At 38.0% G+C, this 18,093-nt stretch overlaps 1 long non-coding RNA gene across 2 annotated transcripts in view; it reads left to right on the forward strand.

Annotated features, from left to right (window-relative positions):
• LOC118354291 (uncharacterized) overlaps positions 1-18,093 on the forward strand; it is a 295,091-nt gene that overhangs the window by 226,827 nt on the left and 50,171 nt on the right. For both annotated transcript variants that reach the window (XR_007409729.1, XR_007409730.1), the window contains one exon: positions 9,390-9,472. This is a non-coding gene — a long non-coding RNA (uncharacterized LOC118354291). The remainder of the gene's footprint in view (positions 1-9,389; positions 9,473-18,093) is intronic.

An 18,093-nucleotide genomic window follows, 5' to 3' on the forward strand; every position in this document is an offset into this window, starting at 1 on the left:
AAGAGGAATTGGCCTCTTTTTTATCTCATTGCGCACCCTGTGCTTTTTGAGACCTGTGACACCTTGTGCCCACTGGGAAAGCCAATGGGCCTTATGCACAGCAGCTTCTATTGCATTTTCCTTTGATCTTCTTCTAGATCCCAAAGTCATTTTGAAAAAATCAAAGCTGGCACATGCTTTGCAAAAATTTCTTTGTTTCTCTTTTTGTGGTTACTCAGTTTAGTTTCTAAAGCAAACACATTTCTTAACTGCATTTTAATTTTTCTGGCCATTTCTGTTTTTATTTTATACTACACAAATTCGTACAAAACTTGGCAATGCAATATTCCTTTAATAAAACGGGCTCCACAAAAATGTTTGCCGTAAATCACTGCCTTCTTAATGCCACTAAGTGGAAAGGATTTTATAAGCTTCTCTGGTTTTAGATGAATCGAACAAGAGATTTGGGTTTATTATTGTCTAAAAACCTTGAACATCTGTCCCCTTTATTCTCAAGTCATTTTCTCTGCTCTACTATTAAATACTCTACCATCTTCCCTTCCCTTTGCCCAAGTGCACTAGGTGAAGCTAAATATGTTCTTCGCTGCCTGACCTCAGTTCTTTGGAATGATGTTGCTCTATCAGTTCTTACTGCACGCCAAATACTTTCACTCTTCAAAATAGCTTGGGATATTAGAAATTTGCCCTTCGTGAACTCTCTAGTGATTTTGATTTTTAAGGCCATGAATCCATATTTTTTCTTCAACACCAAATATGTAAAATATTTAGGAATAGCTTTGTTTTGTTTTAACCATATAATTTTTTGCACTCTCTACTTCGTATCTCTGGAGAGAAATTTAAGTGGGAAGCAGAATTGAAGGAGTAAACTGTCCTCACCAAAGACAAGAAAGTCAGATATTAATTCACAGTACAGTTTTAAAGATGACAGTAGTGCCTTGAATTTTTAGCCAGGAGTCACCAGAGAATTGTGCAACTGTAACAACTGAAGGCCCTGAGGAGAGAATCTAATGTGTGATGTAAAAGGAATACAGGGAAATGCACTGAAGTCAAAAGCTCAAGTTGGAGAATCTTGGAACCAAGAGAAGTTGCAAGGACCTTTCAGAATCTCCTGTGAAACTCAAATTTTCACAGATGAAAAGGATTTCCAGGAAATTCTCACAGAATTTCTTTTTAATGAATTGATCATTTATTCATTAAAATATAATTAATTTTAGACCAAGAGTAATCCCAAAGATTCTTTAGGAACACCTTGAGAAATTCAGATATGCTCGGGAAATTATAAACTCCACTTGTACATAAATCACTATCACCAATTTCTCCCTAGTTTCCCCAATGAGAATCAAGGGCTAATTGTTTCATGGTGTTTTCGGGAACAGGAGCACTAAATAACCAGAAATATAGGAGGAACTGACTGTCCCAGTGTCTGCAGTGCCATCACTAGAGATTTATTTCTCTGAGACATGAGACCTTTTTTTTTTCAAATCCTGGAATACTAGAAATGAAAGGAATCTTAGAAATTAGACCAATTCCACTGTTTTATAGATGAATAAACTGAAGTATAGAACAACCAATGTGTTCAAAGTTACGAATAGTGTATTATTATCTGGGACTAGAAATATCATCTTTTTTTTTTTTTAAAGTCATTACAATTAGTTACGAAATCTAACCCAAAGAAGACTTGCCAAAAGAATCCTGAGTATCTTAGCCTAGGTTCCCTAAAATATAGAGCCTGAACAAAGGATTTCTTACATTTATCTGGGAATATGATGCCAGAGAACTGAGGTATGGAGTACAGGGAGAGAAACAAAGAAGGAGAAAAAGTCAATTTGAGGAAGAGCTTGATCACCCTAAGTTGCTCCAGGAGATCAGGTGACTGATGTTTAACCCCTTATGAAATACACACATGGACAAAAGAAGAAAGCCTTTAACCATTGCCTTCTACTGGCCAATGGTGGTTTCACGAGCATGAAATATATTGGAGTTCCGTATTGTGCATACAGGAGGATGCAACCCACAGAAGCCCCGATATAGGAAGTGAGAAGGACAGTGTTTGAGCCTTCTGTGAGATGCTGTCTCAATGTACCATCAGGAGTTGATAGAAGCCTGCATCAAACCAGTGGCCACAGTATGGCCACAAAGAATTCTAAAGGACAACATAAGAGGTGTCTTCCAAATTTTCAAGAAGAATTAAAAATAGCTGTGAGAAGGGCAGGAAAACTGCTTGGTCTTCCCCTCACTGCCCCTCCCAATGTCTTGTGGAATCAGCATCTCTAATCTTCCCCAACTGTTTATGTCTCTAGTCTCTGTGCATCAGTGTCATTCTTCTTTGTTTTGGCTTTCTTTGTTTTAATATAATTATGACATCAACACTTCCCAAATTTAATATCTTACATCTTTAATTCAGGAGAAACTACTCTGCCTCCCTGTGTCCCAAGTTTAAACACCTCAAGGATGAGATATTGGCCTACTCAAGGACAAATACCAACTCTTGAATTAGAAGACAGGATCATAGAGGACATGAGAAATATGGGTGGAGTGGGGGGAAGTCACTTGCCACAAGAAAGTAATGTGGTCTGTGATAGGTGGCTGAAACAGTGAGTTTCCACTAAATCAGTCCAGCATATTTCATTTTATGGGTTTTCTATTAAATGAAGCCATACTTAAAAGAGTAATACTGGATTAACATTTTAATACACATTCTTCAAGCTTGGATAAACTCTGAGACAGTGGAAATGGGGCCTAGAATAGACACCTAGAAAGGGAGAGATGATGTAACAATAGGAGGTAAGACCATTTTTCCTGTTTTATAATTAATCCTAGGGTTATTCATGGAAGTTGTATTCAATTTAATACAATATTAGATATGGATATATATTTTAAACCATTGGTTAATACCTTTATAAAAATAAGAATTACTGAAGATTCTTTCTTTCAGTGCATTTTTACGCATTGAGGTAATGTTCCTCTTAAAGTGGAACTCACCTGGAGATGACAAGAGGGAATTAAATGAGACAAAAATGTTGGTTTACATCCTCTCATCAGAAAATGAAAAGTCAAAGGGAGATTTCAGCACTTGATGTATTTATATTACTTGCTATCCTCAAATAATAGTTAATATCTTTTGAGTAGTTATCATGTATTAGGCCATGTGCTCCATGTTTTACATGTGTTTATTTACTCAATCCTCAGAACTTCCCTTTGAGATAGATGCTATTCCCCTCTAATTTTTCCCAGTTGGAGGAATAGAAACACAGAGAAATGATATGCTCTAGTTTTAATAGCTAGTAAGTGGTAGACTTGGGATTCAAACCAGACAGTCTGGTCCTCTTCTAGTCTATTTCCTTAGCCCATTTGCCATGTTGCCTTTCTGAGAACTTTAAAGAGACTGCACTGAACCACTAAACTAAATGGAAAAATGCCCCTCAGATGGGTTTTTAACTGCAGACTTCTTTTTTTTTTCATTATCTTGATTTCTTGCCTTTACAATGATATTTACATAAAATTGACATCTGTTAGTAATGTCATGGTGATACACGCCCTTTACAAATTCTTTGAGATACATTGTGGTATTATCATTTGCCATATTTTTCACAAAGAAGAATACCATAAAATAAACTTTTAACAGAGTAAACCAAAAAATAAAATTAATAACAATAAACCTGACAATTATCAGCAAAGTACATGGGAAAATATTAAAATATTTTCTGCCTCAACATAGATAGAAATGAGAACCTTAACTATGCTAATACTCATAATATACTCCTCATACTTTGTTAGATATTAGATATTGATCCTCTTGAGATTATTCAAGTCCTGCTTGTTAAATTGAGAACTACAATTCATGAGATGTCCCAAGGGGAGCAGCATAAATTTAAACACTGGTTCATCAGAAAAAAACTATTATGGGCCTCATTAACTTTTATTTTTTAAAAGATTATTTATTTATTTATTTATTTATTTATTTATTTATTTATTCATGAGAGACAGAGAGAGAGAGAGAGAGAGAGAGAGAGACAGAGACACAGCAGAAGGAGAAGCAGGCTCCATGCAGGGAGCCTGACATGGGACTCGATCACGGATCTTCATGATCTGGCCCCAGGCTGAAGGCGGTGCTAAACCGCTGAGCCATGGGGGCTGTCCCTTAACTTTTATTAATCACAAAAATATATAATGTATTTATGTATATATGTATGTGTGTGTGTATATATATATGTTTAGTGGAATAGATTTCCCCTTCCAATTTCCCTTCCCACCCTTGCCTCCTGGAAACACTGGGCTCCAGGAGGAGAAGTTTTTCCATGTGTCATCACCAGCCCATATTTACTGAGCACCCTTTGTTCAAGCAGTGGCAGTGCTAGCAGCTGGAGCTACATCAGATTTTATGCCATAGTGCCTGTTTTACAAGCTAAATGTGGAGACAAGGTACATGCAAATATATAAAAAACTTTAATGATAAATGAATTCTAAATGATGGATGCTCATTAAAAGAGCTATGAAAAGTCATGCAAGGATGAATTGCTAAGGACTGGAGTTTTTAGGCATTGGGGTGGGGTGTCATCAGTAGAGATGGCGAAGGTGGGATCTAAATCTCTAATTATTAGGGTCTTCCTAGCTATATGAATGTTTTCCCTAGGAGAATGTTGCCTGAATTTTAAACATTCTTTTGAATCCAATGTTTTTGGGAGATTTTTGAAGTTGAAATTGTTAAATTATCATAGTTTTGTGCCAAATTTGGCATTATCAGAGTTGAAATGAAAGTATTTAATTTTAAAAGAAGATTTTATTTTTGGTAGTGAAGTGGGAGCAACTTATTACAGGTTGTTCTTTGCAACATACCACAAGTGGAACAAAGAGAGAAAGCTAATGAAGCAAAAATATCCTTTGTTAACAAGTGAGTGCTATAAGAGCTGAGTGGCAAACCATAGTCTACTTTTCATGGTTGGGAGGAAAGATTGAAAATTAATGGAAAAATTGGAATATGTAGCTTGCTCTAGAAAATGAGTGGTCAAACAGTGCTAGTGGTGGTTACTGGGATGTACTAAATGTATCATATGTTTTCTGCTGTACCCACAACTGATCATATCACCTTGACTCTTACTTTTCTTCTAGCTTGGGTGAAAGTTGAAGAAGGAGGTTAGAGCAAGGATCTGACTGGCAAAGAGCTGCTCAGATGCAATAAGGGAATTTTCTCTTTTATAATTGTAAAAAATGATCTAAAAATAAGATTCAACGTGTGCCTGGTTAATGTTACTATCATTTTACCTCAGAAAACTACACATATTAGTTAGGGTAAATGCTATGTTCCTATCCAACAATCTTAAATAAATAGAAGTTTATTAATTTCTAATGTAACAGGCCAGTTTAAAACGATGGGGTAGCTGAGCTCCACAAACTTTTACGGACTTTGATGCCTTTCATCTTGGTCTCCACCATCATTTACAAAGTTGAAATTTGGGTTGCTGGCTCATAAACAGTTCTGCTTGTGGAAATGAAAACCAAAGTCCTGGAGAGGCAGCTTGTCTTCAAGTCAGAGACAATTTAGAACTTTTATACATCATTTCCACTCACATCCCATTGGCACCAATCTAGTAAAGGCCACACCCATAGCCAAAAGAAATATTTTCTAGCTGGAAGCTTGAATAAGTGATTTAAGATAGTGCTTGATACGTAAAAAATGATTTCTAATTTGTGTCTTTTCCTGATTTAGGAAGGTCCAAGGTATTGCCCAAGACCTTTCTAGTACCCCAAATCTAATGTGTCATAAGTCCTATCTCTTTATCTTTGAATAATATTCAAAATCCAAACTGGATTTTAATTACTTCTCCACCACCACCATTGTGGTCCAAGGTACCATCATTTCTCATCTGGGTTATTGCCTTTGCCTCCAAACTAGTCTCACTGTTTCCAAGATTTTATATCCTGTATATACAAATGCAAAAGAGGAAAAATTCAGTTATATTTAAAAACAATTTAAACTCTGTTAATATCTTGGATTACCTTGGGAGAGATTTCTCATCTTGATGACAGAGACTATATCTATCTTGTTCATTGCTGGATGTTCCAGTTAATAAAGATTCAATGAATAAATGAATAAAGAGATACAAGCTTATTTAAAATATTCCCTTTCTAGCTCAAAGTACCTCCAGAAATATCTCATAGATGCCAATAAACTCTGATGGTACAAAAGACATATAGGGCTCCATAGCGCCATGGCTCCTTTTGGCTATCTATCTATCCATCTATCCATCCATTCTTCCATACTCCCATCAACCCAACAAATCCTCATTGAGTAGTGACCATGAATCAAGCATTGTTCTAGGCACTGGAGAAATAGCTATGAATAAAAAGATAAAACTTTTTTTTTTTTGCCCTAATGTAGATTCTTTTCTAGGGAGGGGAAACACCTAATAAGCAATTATGGAGAAGGAAAATATGTTGATGATTGTAAGTGCTATGGAAAAAAAAGCAGGAAAAGGAAATAGGGAATGCCAGGGGCAGTCTGTTAGTTTAGAGTGGTCGGGCAAGGCCTCACTGAGATATTTAAGCAGAGATCTGAGGGAGGAAAAGGAGTAGCCATTCAGATATCTGGTGGAAGGCCATCCCAGGCAAAAGGAACAGTCAGCACAAAGTTCCTGAGGTGGCACCATGCTTTCTGGTTATGTATCAAGAGGCCAGTAAGACTGAAAAACAGTAAGCAGGGGGCAGAACAATAAGAGATAAAGTCAGAGAAGTAGCAAGAAGCCAGCTCATTTAGAACCTTATAAGCACTTTGATGGAGGCTTTTCTCTGAGTAAGGTCCATGATCCAATTGCTCCATTGAGAACAGACCACATGACTGAGAGCAGGAAGACTGGTTAGGAGGCAATGGCCGTAATCCAGGTAAGAGATGATGGTGCCTTGGACCAAGACAACAGTGGTATAGATGTACTTAGATTCTGGCGAGTGGGTTTTGAATGTTATTTGAAGATAAAGACACAGAATTTTCTGAGGGATTGGATTTGGAATGTAAGAAAGAGGAATAAAGGATGACTACAATGTAGATTCTGAGCTGAAAAGAAAGGACAGATGGGGAAGACAGGGAGGAGCAGGAGTGAAAATGGGGGGTTTAGAGGTCCAGTCTTAGACAATAATGTGGAGGGTTCAGGTAGCCAATTGGGTATACAATCTGAGTTCAGGGAAGATATCTAGGCTGCAGATACAATTTTGTGCATCACTGGTATATCAAGTGTATTAAATCTGTGAGTCTAAATAAGATGGTCCAGTACACATAGAAAAATAAAAAATGTATCTTTTTGAATACTATAGAAGTAATGACTATCTCAAACTATCAGACCAGAGAGAATACTGACTTCAATTTTCAGAAGTACTTAATAAAATTTGGATTAATTTCAACCAATGACTAATGTTTACACTAGATCCTGAGGATTCAATATGAACAAGATACGTCCCAGTACTTTGGGAACTTACAGTCCAATGACAAGACAAAGGTAGTAAGTTGTTCTTTAATTCATTAACTATATTCTAAAACTTAGGTCACGAACTGTGGCTGAGGGGGATTTGGGGAGAAATTCTCATTCATCATGTTTTGTAAGGTATCACCACTAAAAGCAACCTAAAATGATAGCAGAAAGGGCATTGACTAGAAATGTTAAGCGTATATAACAGGGATAATATTCTTTTAAAATATCACTGCACTTTTCCTCTTTTGCATTTTCATATACAAGACTTTCCTTCTATTCATCCAGAAACATTGATTTTTATCTGGAAATATTAGGCATGAAATAGGCAGAATGTGAAAAGAAACAAAGAGCCAACATTCGGCCTTTTCTCTACCAAAGTAGAACTTTTGAGCACCTACTTACAAAACAATCTTAAAGGCCAAAAATGCCTTGTCAGGGGCAGGGTGAATTTTCTAAATTTGCTGAGCTCCCAGTTTTACCATGTGCCATGAATATGATATAAGGGAAGATACTGCTATATTGTGAAAATCCAACTCACAGAGAGTTGGAAAGACTACAAGAGAGAGAAATTAAAGCATGCAGCAGGACAGATGCATCCAGGCTTTCCACTGCACACCAAGTTTGGGGAGTAGCATTGAGTGAAGGGTGGGGCAGTAGGACTATCCAGAGAGAAATAAAGAAAACTTAATATATCTGTGCTAGTGGCTATTTTCTTAGAAATGGCCAAAGGGAGGGCACAAAGCTTTAGGAGAAGCCAAATATTTATTCAGAACCATTTTCAACCATAGACATGGTAGAAAGCAGATTTATTTAAGTGGACATTAGATATAGTCCAGGTTTTTCATAGCTGCACATAGCATGTAGATAATTCAGAAGTATCCATTGGCCTTGGTAAGGAGAGACGTGAGACTTGGAAGAAATGGTAATAAATTATAGAATATTGGAGACCAGAAGCAAATAGATAGGGCCATGGATATCATCCATGGGAACATGATGTTTCATGTACCTCAGAAGATATCACAAAGGCCCCTATAGACTCAACCGGATTACCTTGGATGAGCTACCCCTTACCTGAATCCTTTCAAGATCGAGAGTACAGCACAAGGGAGTATAAATGAAGATTCAGTACTTTTCCCCTCTTCCCTAACCCCCACAAAGGAACATAATTTACCTCTTATATACCCTAGTGCTACCCTCGGATAATTCAGGCATAAAAGACCTCTGAAAGACTGAGCATGTTTCCCCAGAGTTCCCCAGAGTTGGAAAGACTACAAGAAGTATGTTTCCCCAGATAGACCACTTTGAAATGAAAGATTATGTTAAACTGGAAGATAGTAAGAGAGATCATTTCTCATGTATATAACTTACAGGGTGGGTGTTCAAAAGTAAGATTAACTCCATTATGGAAAATGACTACACATTTCAAAAATATATTAGTCATTTGGTTAATGAGCATCTTTTAAACATATAAAATGAAAAGCTTAATTTTTCTTGCACATTTGAATGATATAGTGACCTACCAAGTAAGAACCACTAGTCAGGAAGGAGAATCAGAACATAGAGGAGGAGGATAGGGTAGCCCGTGCCGAGTAAGAAGAAAGGAAAGTCTCCTTCCTTCTTGGAATGAGGGCTGACCACAGAGAATGATGGCCCAGGCTGGTGACTATGTTACTGGTCAAAACTACACCCAATTGTACATATTGGTAAATAAAAATGTGTGCAATATGTTAAATGGAAAAAGCAAGGTACAAAACCATATGTATGGTATGACTTCATTTATGTAGAAGGAAGTATTTAAACCAAATACATAAATACATACATAATATGCTTTAAAAAAAAAACCCACACCTAATTGAGTTACTAATGAAATCCACAAACTTCAAAAATTCAATATAAGCAACAATGTCACATATTTCTGTCTCCTTACAGATTCCATGCATGAGGACCACCTCTGTTGCTCACAGTGGCCAACTAATCCAGTTGGAGATGATTCAGGCTTTGCATGGTCAACAGTAAGTCAGCCCCAAACCGTCAAGTGGTTGTCTGCCTTTCTGCTTCTCTTCCTAGCTCCCTTCTTTTTAATTTATTTCTTTTATTATTTTTATAAGATTTTATTTATTTATTCATGAGAGACACAAAGAGAGAGACAGGCAGAAACACAGGCAGAGGGAGAAGCAGGCTCCATGCAAGGAGCCTGACTTGGGACTCGATCCTGGGTCTCCAGGATCACGCCCTGGGCTGAAGGCAGCACTGAACCGCTGAGCCAACCGGGCTGCCCTAATTTATTTCTTTTAATTTTAATTTCTAATTTATTACTGAAGTCTTATTGACATACAATGTTATATTAGTTATATATTGATTTGACAACTCCATATATTACTCACTACTCACCATGATAAATGTAGCCACCACCTGTAACCATACATTATTGCAATATTACTGACTATATTCCCTACTTTTTGTCTCTGTGATTTATTTTATACCTGGAAGTTTTACCTTTTAATCTCCTTCACCTATTTTGTTTATCCCCCGACCTACCTCTCTGCTTACAGCCACCAGTTTGTTCTCTATATTTTTGAGTCAGCTTGCTTGGGGTTTTGTTTGTTTCTTTTAGACTCCACATAGAAGTAAAATCATATGGTATTTGTCTTTCTCTGTCTGACTGACTTCACTTAGCATTTTTCCCTCAAAGTCCATCTAAGTTGTCGCAAATGCCAAGATTTCATTCTTTTTTTTTTGGCTGAATAGTATGTCACTCTCTATGTATATACCACATCTTTATCCATTCATCATCTCTAGTGGACACTTAGGTTACTTCTATATCTTGGCTGTTGTACACAATGCTGCAATAAACACAGAAGTGCACATATCATTTTGATTTAGTATTTTTTATTTCTTTGGGTAAATATCCAGTAGTGGAATTACTGGATCATATGGTATTCGTATTTTTAAATTTTTGAGACAACTCCATACTGTTTTCCACAATGGTTGCACCAACTTACATTCCTGTCAACAGTGCACAAGGGTTCCTTTTGTTCTGTATCCTTGCCAGCACTTGTGATTTCTGGTTGTTTTAATATTAGCCATTCCAGCTGGTATGAGATGATATCTCATTGTGGCTTTAAATTGCGTTTTTTTTTTTTATGATTAGTGATGATGAGCATCTTTCCATGTGACTTTTGGTCATCTTTATGTCTTCTTTGGGAACATGTCTATTCAGGTCCATTTATAAAATCAAATTGTTTTATTTTGATATTGAGTTGTATAAGTTCCTTATGTATTTTGGGTATTAGCTCCTTATCAGATACATCATTTGCAAAATCTTCTCCCATTCACCATGTTACCTTTTTATTTTGTTGATGGCTTCCTTTGCCTTGCAAAAGCTTTTTATTTTGGGGTAGTGCCAACAGTTTATTTTTGCCTTTATTTTCCTTGCCTAAGTGGACATATTCATAACTATGTTGCTGAGACCAATGTCTAAGAGATTATGGTCTATATTTTCTTTTAGGAGTTTTATAGTTTCAGGACTCACAATTAGGTCCTTAATCTATTTTGAGTTTATTTTTGTGTATGGTGTAAGGAAATGGTCCAACTTCATTCTTTTGCATGTAGCTGTCTAGTTTTCCCAGTACTATTTATTGTAGAGGCTGTCTTTTCCCCCATTATATATTCTTGCCCCCTTTTGTTGTAGATTAATTGACCACATAAGCATGAGTTTATTTCTGGGCTCTTTATCCTGTTTTATTAATCTATGTGTCTATTTTTGTGCCACTGCCATAGTGTTTTGTTTAGTATAGCTTTATAGTATATCTTAAAATCTGGGACTGTGATCTTCTTTGTCAAGATTGCTTTAACTGTTTGAAGTCTTTTGTGATTTCATACAAATATTAGGATTATTTGTTTTAGTGTTGTGAAAAAATGCCGTTGGTATTTTGATAGGAATTGTATTGAATTTATAGATCACTTAGGGTACTTAACAACATTAGTTCTCCCAACCCATGAGCAGGCATATCTTTTCAGTTATTTATCTCTTCTTCAGTTTCTTTCATCTCATAGTTTTATGTCTTAATGTCTTATAGTTTTCACCTAGCTCTCTTCTGTTCTGGTAAAAATAAGAAGGGAAAAAAAGAAATAATAAACACAAATTAGAAAATGTTATATGTCTCTGCCTTTAATCTGTTTGTTTTTAACTTGCCTTAGAGTAAAATTAAGAAAGTTAAGATACTTTAATTTCAGCTTTGAAATTCAAATCCAAATCAGGGAATTTTTCAGAAGCAGGGTATCAAATTGCTGACTTTTGGCATGCCAGAGCAGAATCAGAGAAGTATTGTAGAAAAATTCTCCCTGAGCAAAATCTGCGCATTTAACAAACAGGAGATTCATTTATTAAGCTCCTTTTAAAAATAGAAAATATTTATTAGAGGAATTACACATTTTCACTGCCCGGTGAAAAAAAGCATGAGACTAATACATTTTTGGTAATATCTAGCATTGCCACACTAGTATAATGGGGAAATTTTGACTGTGGTGATAGATGGGAGTAAAGGAGCATATCTGTTTGTGGTGGGGAATAAGGAAGAGTGTGGATATTATGGGGTTCTTTGACTGCTCTTAGGGGTCACCGAACAAATGGAGCTGTTGGTCAATACAGGAACTGGGAGACAGTAGTTTCAGGGAGATTGAAGTGACCCAAAGACAATTGTGCTCTATTTTGTGGTTGTCCTAGGTCATCCTCAGGAGGATAACTCTTCATGCCACAGGAAGCCCCAGGAAACATACTCTTGCAGCTAGTTTATCTAAAATGCTAGAAACTGCCCAGGCGAAGTTCTTTCTCAATTTCTCTATGATATGGGAATCATAGGAAGAGCTAAATAATTTCCATTATCTTCTCTTTATAATGTGAAGTTCATGATCTTCCTTAATTTCTATACCAACATGGGTGTGAGCAGGGGATTAAGCAGGGGAGCAGGACTGGAAAGAAACTTATTTCTGGAATGTGAGGAAGAATTATGAGAAGACCATGGGGCAGGTTTCAAAATCCTGTGTGAGTCACTTTAACTGGACTCAGTTAAATTTCAAGGTCCTTGCTTCTTATGCTGGGTTGTGTTTTATTTTAGGACAGCATGCCCAATTCGAGGGGAAAAAATCAGAAAAGCATCCTGAGAAAAAATAGTTTCCTTAGGAAATAGGAGCATATAGATCTTATTCATTTATTGAAACAACCACCTTGAAATGATCTTAATTTCTAAACCAAATCAGCTGAAAATTGTCAAGACAAATTTAACTAGAATTGCCTCCTGAGCTCAATAGTAAAAACACACAGTTACAGTCAGAGAATTGATATGTGTTTTGCATTGTCATCTCTTTCTTCACTATTTCGTTATATCCTATTGCATGCCTGTTCTGCAGAAAGTCAGGAAAGGTCAGCGTTAACTTTGGAATGGTAGAGATGGTAGAATTTTGCATGAGCATGTGTGCGCGTGCGTGTGCCCTGTAGATGAGAAATAGAATTACATGATCTCTGTGCTAGGTGAAGTCTCATGACTCATCACTCTGTATCCAAATCAGCCTCCAAAGACACAAGGGTTCTTGCAAATCTTGGAAATCTTTCTTTAATACTTACTTACCCCTGACCTCCTATTTAGGTTACTGTACGCAGCACTCTTGTGTTTCAGAAACAAATCATTTTCTATTATAATCTAGAAATACCCAGGCCCCCAAACGAACATGAGATTTGGGCTATTCAGCAAAATTTTTATTTGCAAAGCACACGCCTGCTAGCCTGTGCGATTGCAGTTTTGCTATTCATATGAATGTTGGCAACATTTCATTGTAGGGTCAATTATGGTCATTTACCATGATGACATAATAACAACTGCAAAAATGTGAAAGCTAAAGTAGGGTTATTATTACTGTTTGTAAAGTCTATGTCCCAGATGTTCCTGCCAGGAGAGAGAAAAGCTGGAGTGCAGAGATAGCTGACAATCGTGCTAACCATTCAAATCGCCAGCCGACTGAACAATTTGCAAGACCAGGATGTAACAAGAGGGATGTAACAAGAGGCTAAAGCTGGCATTCAGGTTGCACTACCTCCCTCACCTTGAGCTGCAAGCTTTTTCCTTTCTGGCATGTCATACAGAAACACTCCCACCTCTGCACCCCTGCACTGTATCCCGAGGCTGAAAGAAAAGGAAGAAATACAGGCAGAGCATTTGCCCAGAGAGATGGGCCAACAGCCAATGTCATCCTCTGATATATAACTGAGGAGGAATTTATTTCCAACTAGTAGAGGATTGGGGGGGCCATAAAACTGTATAGCTTCAACCCTATGAAATAAGGTTAGTAAAATACATAAACTCTGATACAGCACTGTGAAGTATGCCTCTGGTCACCTGCAATTCACCAATGACTTCATGATAGATATTCCCAGCACCTGGCTGTTCCTTGTCAGCTGTGACCAGCATGTGCCTTTTAGCAATGCCCACCCTCCCTCCCTCCCCTACCCTCCGTTTTCCACCCTGGGCAGAGGTCTGGTGCTAGGGTAGCAGGAGGCTTGCTGATTGCAGAGATGCTTAGGAGATCCTGCAGCAGGGCTCTTGAGTGATAACACTCTGATAGCAAGCACCAGCGTGAGACAAAAGCACAGTACTTGTCGAATGAAAAATACAACAGCAGTTGAATAGATGAAAAGGTAATAGGAAAAAAAAAAGCAGCTCTAAAAAAAATCAGCTCTGATGATGCCTGTTTTTTTTTTAATAGTGAAAAAAATCACTGTAGGCAGAAACTCCATTTTTTTTAACACTTCATACTTCTGTCAGTGTGATGTTGAACAAGTGCCATTAATCAAGAGTGCTTTTATTCATTAGGCACAGTGATGTACTTGAATTGTTACTTCAGTATCATTGTTCAGAGCGTCTGGAAGAGCTTTAAAGCAGAAGGAAAGCATTTACAGCCATAGTTTACGGCGAGGACTGTAAAAGAACTTTCTTACTATTAACCAAATGTTAAATGTGGTAATAATAGTAATAATACCTTGTATTTATACAATGACTGTCTTCCGAGAAACTCAGAGTACCCAACAAACAGTAGTATATTCACCGTCAACAGCATCCTTTTGAAGAAAGCTCAAGGGAGGTATTATTATCCTCTTTGCTATCAGGCCTATAATAGGTTCTTTGTGTTTACAGTTATCTCTGATGTGTGCTGTAGGGGAGGTGACAGATGGGAAGGGAAGACGGGGAGATGGTGTATGAGTGGTGGTGGTAGGAGCACATGGAAGCGTTCTGTGCAGCTTTTGAAGAACTACGCAAAAATCATTTCTATTGCTGTGTAGTGGTCATGAGAGGTCTGGATGAACATGATGGTAAAACTAGTTTCTCTGGGCTTTGGGCATTAATTGTAGTATATTGTAATCAGAATGCACTAAGGGAATTGACTTGATGTACTCTAAGTGCTGGGAGGGTGAAGGGCCCCTTAGGTTTAGGGCAAGTGCTCTGATACCCCCACAGGATGGGAGAGTCAGGCTCTTTCTCAGAGTGGCTGGTTCTTGCCCTGCCCAGCATCCCCAGCTGAGTGGATCAGGACTAGACCAATCAGACTCCTTGTCTCCGGCATTTGGAAATGGATTTGGGGGACTCTGGTGAACTTGATGGATTCCATAACTCTAAAGTGACCGAAATCCAGGCCTATGATGACTCTATTTGGCCCATGTGAGAAAGCAATGGAAAAAAGAGAGAGAGAGAGAGCATTGGTTCTGGATGGATGTTCCGTTTCTATCCAAGTCAGAGCCATAGCAGGCTCCATGGTCTTTCCCCAGTTATCTCTGATAAATTACCCATTCAGCTTGAGTGTTTTGTTCTGTTTCTATCATATGGTCTCTAACTAAGAGAATGTGCCAAAGTAATTGTACTTTGTAAGGGTAAGGGACCCTCAGTGTATTTTATTTGGACAGCCCTCGGCCCTCATGTATCTAATAGCTTTTGTAGGGAGTTTGGCCCAGCAGAGAACATTTAGTGAAATTTCGAAGTCAACTCTGAAAAGAATAACTTTTTGTGTGTGCTTTATTAGTCTGATTCCCATTCTTCAATCCTATTTTGCTTATTCATTTCCACCTTCTGCGAATTGTGGATTTTGTTTTTCCACAAAGCAACAACTTGAAAGAGCTAAGAGAAGATTGACCTGTATTTGTCAATCACTTTGATCCAATAAAACAGAGACAACAAAAATCTCAACACTTGACTCCTGGACCAGACTTTCACATCTGAGGGAAACACCAAAAGAAGTCTGAAAGAAAAATACTCAAATGCAATATTGCACCCCAAAATTCTTGGTCTCCTGCCCCAGACAAAAAAGGCACATTCCAGTTCTGTTCATCTGTACATCTCCTCTTATTCTTGAAGCATTTTCATATTTACATCTGTAAAACAGAATAGAACAACAGGCATAGATGCTCAGAGCAGAAAAACAGCAGTACTCATAACAATAAGTAAGCAATAAAGTACTAATTGAAGACTTCTACAGAATAATGGACCTGCCAAAACAATGACACTGGGGGTTTTCGTAGAGTCTGCTACAGGTACGTCAGACTAGAGTGAGGTAGGCCTTCCTACCTTTAAAATAATGACTCTGGATAGGTTATGGAAGGCTTCTGAGGCAGTTTCCTTGTCCTCCTTGTATGTAAGATGCAGTTAACAATAGCTACTATGTAGGTTGTTGAAACAATGAAACAAAATGATATATATAAAATACCAGGCGCTTGGTTGCAGAAAGAGAGGGAGTTCTGCATATTTTGGGGAGGGTTTATTTTATTTTATTTTATTTATTTTATTTATTTTTATTTTTTTAATAAACTTATTTTTTATTGGTGTTCAATTTGTCAACATACGGAATAACACCCAGTGCTCATCCCGTCAAGTGCCCACCTCAGTGCCTGCCACCCAGTCACCTCCACCCCCCGCCCACCTCCCCTTCCACCACCCCTAGTTCGTTTCCCAGAGTTAGGGGTCTTTTCATGTTCTGTCTTGGGGAGGGTTTATGATATACACTTCACTATCATGACTCAGATACCTCCATGATTAAATGATAACACTGAGATTCAGCATATATTTTCCCTAGGTGTTTTTTTTATATTTGCCATTTAATGATTAAGCTCCCAAAGAGATTCAAATGAAATTAGATGACCCTGTGTATTGTTACTAAAATAACCAAAGTATTTCATAAGGTTGTTTCAACCTGTAATCCCTCAGCATGCTAAGAATAACTTGACTTAAAGGGCAGTAGAGGGACCTCTCTGTACACTCATTTTGGAAAGCTCCTCTTGCTGCACAATTAAAATCATAGTTTAGGAAGAGAGGGGGTTGGGCCATCCTTGAGCAAAGAAAGCAGCTATGTTCTGAAGTGGCTTTAGCAAGTTACACACGCTGACAGCAAACAATTCAAAAGGTCTTCCAACAGACTAAAACTACCAGCAGAATAAAACCTCCTGTCCTTAGTGCTGCAATCATTCAGGTTCTTTAAAAAAAAAGATTTTATTTATTTATTTGACACAGAGGGAAAGAGCACATAAGCAGGGGGAACAGCAGGCAGAGGAAGAAGGAGAAGCAGGCTCCCTGGTGAGCTAGGAGACTGACCTGAGGCTCCATCCCAGGACCCTGGGATCATGACCTGAGCCAAAGGCAGATGCTTAACCAACTGAGCCATCCAGGTGCCCCACCACTCAAGCTCTTAACCAAGGAACTTGAAATATTACAGGATGTGACTTTTTTACACTAGAAATGACATAATTCTTTAACATGAATATGCAGGTATTCCTGTTTCCAGAAAGCTCACTATTTCACTGATCTAGAACCCAATTTCCCAGGATAAGCCTGAAAGAGCAATCTCTTTAGGACTTTTGATGGAATTGTGTTATTTGCACCATTTATTCCTCTCAGTCAAGAAAATCTAAAGAAAAACATCTATTATGTTTCAAGTAGTGATGATGCAATGATGCTGAGCAGAGCTGCTTAGTCCTGTCCCAGAGTGAGGGATCTCCCTTTCTGTCGTTTCAGCCTCTGATCTCACCACTAACAATCTGTGATTTCTACCCTGAGTTCCAATTTCCCCTTGTGCTTGTGGGCCAGTGTACTCTCTTGTGGGAAATCATGGTACTTCAGATAAATGCTAAACCCCTCAGCAAAGAATACAGGGCTATTTATGAAGTGGCCCCAAGTTAAATCCCATAACTTCCTTCTTCCAACCCCACAATAATCAAACGTAACTCCTTGCAGTTCTTCCTGGTGAGCCTCCTGCTCATTCTCCCCCCCTCCCCTTTCCCCTGTATCCCTCTCTTGGCGTCCATGACCTGTATGAGATGTAATTGCTTCCCAGGAATTCATTTGTGACACCATAGGATGAGCAAAAGGAATCTGATATATTGAATCAGTATAGCTATAAAGGGATCACCTGGGGTGAAAGGACCTCAAGAAGTCTTTTTTTTGGACCTCAGGAAGTCTTAAGGGAACCATATAAAGTGGGGGACAGAAGGAAGCCTTTGATGAGTATTAGTTCTCATGAGTCAAGATGGGAGTCCAGTCAGCGAGGAAGATGATCTACTTCTGCAGAACCATTTGTTAGCATTGCCCACTCCAGGACA

Source organism: Canis lupus, chromosome 3 (assembly GCF_003254725.2).
Source record: "Canis lupus dingo isolate Sandy chromosome 3, ASM325472v2, whole genome shotgun sequence".
Taxonomy (NCBI): Eukaryota; Metazoa; Chordata; class Mammalia; order Carnivora; family Canidae; genus Canis; species Canis lupus.